The sequence below is a fragment of the Solanum pennellii genome, chromosome 5, assembly GCF_001406875.1.
Source record: "Solanum pennellii chromosome 5, SPENNV200".
Classification (NCBI taxonomy): domain Eukaryota; kingdom Viridiplantae; phylum Streptophyta; class Magnoliopsida; order Solanales; family Solanaceae; genus Solanum; species Solanum pennellii.
This window is the reverse complement of record NC_028641.1, coordinates 66,467,226-66,471,852: the sequence shown is the minus strand read 5'-3', so window position 1 is coordinate 66,471,852 and position 4,627 is coordinate 66,467,226.

Below are 4,627 nucleotides of genomic sequence, written 5' to 3'. Positions count from 1 at the left end.
GGGGGGGGGAGGGGAGGGGAGGGGTATTAATTAATTTGTCACCCAAAAAAAACAGTTTTCTCACAAGATTCATTATGGACAAATGGTAGTCCCCAATTTAATTTTATGTCTCGTTTCAAATATAAACAATAACGTAATTAATTTGTCAAAGTTTTATTTTGAGTAACTTTCACATATATCTAATAGAAAAATTATATTTGTATATTATAGCTATAATTTGCATAAATGCGCTCCATAGCAAACATAAATATATATATTTCGCTAATACATATACAAAAGAAAGCAGTTGTGTAATTTCGCTATGCATATACAAAAGAAAATAGTTGTATAATTGGTTTTGGTATGCATATACAAAAGATCAATTGTATGATATGTGTTTATATAAAGCAAGAAAGAGAGAAAGACAAAAGAAAATTAGGTAGAAGAAAATCGTAATTGTTTAATCATAAGTATATAGGACAAAAATATATGTAGTTATATTTGTATATACAATTTTCTCTTATTTTACATAAACACAAACACAATGTATACATTTGCGTTTGTATAAAGTGTGAGAGGCGAGTGAGCGAGCGAGATCTGGGAGAGAGAGGGAGTGGGCGAGTGGCAAGCGAGATCAGGGGGAGGGGAACGAATTTTACACAAACACAAACACATTTTATACATTTGTATTTGTATAAAAGCGAGAAAGGCTGGGGAGAGAACAAGAGTGGCGAGCGAGATTCACCAGGAGAGAGTCGGAATAACAACAATTTTCTTCAGAGCACAATTAAATCAAACTGCGGTTATGATATTTAATTTGAATTAATAGTTTTCTATTATATATAATTTTTTCCTTTTATTTACATAAATAGTTAAAATTTATAGGAAGTATAGATTGACTATACAATATGGAAAGTATACACCAACTATACAAACTTACATATACATTAGCTACACACTGACTATACATTATGATCACTCAAAAAATATTGAATATAATATAACTATACATGAGTATACACTGACTATACAATCTTAATCAACTAAAATTATTTTTAAATAGTCCCAAATTTTAAATATGAAATTGTCTCAATATTTCAAATCTTTTGATATATAATTCATTTGAAATAATTTTCGTTTGCGATGCATTTAATTTTATAGAAGAAGAAAGAGAAGAAGACGAAGAAGGAGGAGGAAGAGGCAGAAGATGATATGATGAAGGAAGTAGGAGAAGAAGAAAATTAAAACGAAGAAGAAGAAGAAGCAAGGACATTTCTTTTTTGAAAAAATTAGGGATAATGTACCACTATCCTCTAAACTATGATCAAAATTCTAGAGAGACACATAAACTTAACAAGAGTCTTATTACCCTTTTGAACTGATCTTTTTTTTTTTTTGTATTTTTGTGCACCTCATTTGACACCTTCAACCACCAAAGTTCGCTATGTTTTGTGTGCATGCGTGCATTTTTTTAAAATTATTTTTTGTTTATCTTATTATTTTTTGATTTTTTAAATTTAATAAACATGTTTTTTTGTATTGTGTCTAATATTTTTTTTACCTTCATTAATTGTTTTTTATCTTTTATTTTCGCTTTATTTTATTTTATTTTTCCTTTTGATTTGATTTCAAATATCTTATATTTAAAATAAGTTAATTTCAAGTGGATCTTAAAATAAGTGAAGAAAATCAAATAAAACATAAAAAAATTGCAATGTTAAAATTAAAGGATACTTTTTATTTTTATTTTTTTTAAAAATACACATAATTTTCAAATTATGTGCACACGTTTGATAGCTGGAAATATTTATTCAATTTTTTTTTAATTTTTTTCTCTTTTTTATTATTCTAAAAACTATGTTAAAGGTTAAAAGGTTGAAATTTGTAGATTTGTGTCTTAGATCTTCATATATTGAGAGTTTTTTATTATAATGTTGATTAATAATTGCTTGAAGCTGAAAATACTGAGTTAATTGAGTTTATATATATTTGCAATTTTTTGGATTTGAGGAATGTCGGAACTCCATAAAAATCGACGAGCATTCATATGAATTTTTTGAATCTATATTCTTAAATTAGGAGAAAGTAAGTTCGTTGATGGTTTGAAGAATTTCATACGGTTGAAAATTAAAGCTAAAAGTGAAAGTTTGAAGCACAGCTTGAAACCACCATTATAGTTAGTTTATCAGTTTGAGTACTAATTTTGACTTACCACAGATGAACTCTGTTTTGAATGGGTAATAAATCAAAAGAATCAAAATGTTGAGATAAGCTTATATCTAAAATTTGAGGCAATTTGAAAAAGATATAGAGTGATTTTGCATCAATTTTTTGTAGCAATCATACAAAGAAAATGAAAAACATGAATTACATTTTTTTAGCTTTGCAAGAAAATTACTAGTCGCTAAATTAGTTGAGGATTATAATTTGAAGCCTAAATAAAATTTATCCATTGAATTTATTGTCTGAAACTTAAAGAAAAATCTTTAAGCTGCCATAGATCGAAACTAGCTTCAAATCGGAGAAAATTCAAATCCCAAAAATTGCAAGCACATACAAAAAATTTCGTAAGTGTTTTGGGTATTGAATATAGGAGAAGAAAATAAGTTGAGTGTCACTATATAAAACTTAAATTAGTTTGTTGCTAAAGATATTGGCTCCGTAGTTTCTGATTGTGGAGAAAAGGGATGGAATTATTATCTAAGATTTGTGGTATATTGATAAATATAATAATGTTCTTATATAATAATGACAGTGGTTTCAAAATGGTGAGAGATGGTGTAATTTGGCGATTGTCATTGATGCTCTACTAAGTTGCTATGGAGAAGAAACCAAATTAGAAGTAGAAACAAAAAAGAAAAAAAAGTTTAAAAACATTAAAATCCACATATTTATTAAAAAGTATTAAAAGTAAAATTTTAATATTTACTTTTTTTATCTGCACTCTCTCAAGGAGAGTGCAATTCACTCACTTTGTCATGTAGGCAATTAGGGTGGTAATAATTTTCGTTTTAAACAGTTTAGGGGGTTGATAGGACTCCCATGAACAATAAATATGTAGTTAAGAATCCGGTCATAGCTTAAGGAGACATTTGACCATTTTTTCTTTTATTTTTAGGAATTAATGTAATTAGAAACTTATTTAGGAAATATTGTAATTTTGATATTAAAACTATGAAATTTGTGTAATCTACACTAAAATAAATGTAAGTTTTAGTATCAATAAATATGTGTACTAATTAATTATAAAATTATCAATTGAAAAATGACATGTGTCCAGTTTATTCACTCATCATTTGTCTTTAAGAGAGCGTGCTCATTTTTCATGCCATTATTTTTTTTATTTTAAATTAGTTTAAGGGAGTAATAAGACTTTAACTAAATTAAATGTGTCTCTGAAGTTTCGCTCATAGTCTAAGGGATACTTGTGATTTATTCCAAAAAATTAGGATTGACTAGATATTTCATGTAAATTGTTATAAAATCAAGCTCATAATAATATAATTATAAAGACAAGAAGACAAGAGACGTAAGATAGAAGAGAGAAGACTTTTCTTCTATCCAAGTGTATATTTCAAATGGTGAGTGATATCTCTATTTTTTTAGTGTTAAAATATCACTCCCAAAGGTCACCCTGATAAATACCAAATTAATAGGTACATAGTTATCTACAAAGGTTCATGTCACCTTAAAAATGTAGATATATGATAAGGATAAGTTCATGAAGAAAGCAAATGGACAATCCACTATTCAATGGATTTATGACACTCCCCTTGGATGTCCATCGATAATGTGCCTCGTTAAAACCTTACTAGGAAAAATCCAGTGGAAAAAAATTCTAGTGAAGGAAAAAGAGTACACATATCTTTTGATAAGCATTATTTGTTTTCTCATTAAAAACCTTGCCAGGAAAATTCAGTGGGACAAAACCTTGATCAAGGAAAAAAGAGTGCAACACGCATTATACTCCCCTTGATTAATATATCACTTAATTTCTTGCGATGTTGTCATCCAATCATATACACCAGCTTCTCAAATGTTGATATTCACAGTGCCTTTGTGATCAAATCGCATTCACGAAAATGTTGCATGGTTGAAACCATCCTTATATATCACTGTGTGATTTCATGAATATGACGATGTTTTGAGCTTAGCCAAATACATTTTTGAATATCATTCTATTCGTTATGACCTCGTTAATACAAGTAAATTGCTCATTCAACTTGTTCATAAACAACAATCATCTTGTGGACAATTTTATTTGCAGTTAATTGTCTACGTACATTGTGGTTGATATATTCTTTTTCAAAGAAAAATCACACATTTTCTAAATATGCTGTGTCATTGATCTCAAACAGACGCACTCTCAACTTGTTTCATGGAGGGATTTTATTTCTACATGGTTTAAAGAAATGGTCCCCAACATTTGCTTCATTGATCGCCATGATATCATTGTGCCTCCACATGCAAACAAATAACATGCTTGAGATCGAGCTTTATACGGATCAGATAAATATTCTGCATCTGCATAATCAATCAATTTTTTGTTGGATTCCTCGAAATAGAATAAAATCATAACTATGGTCCTTCGAGGATATTCAAGTAAGTGCATAACATCATTCAATATCCTTTTGTTGTGGAGGGACTG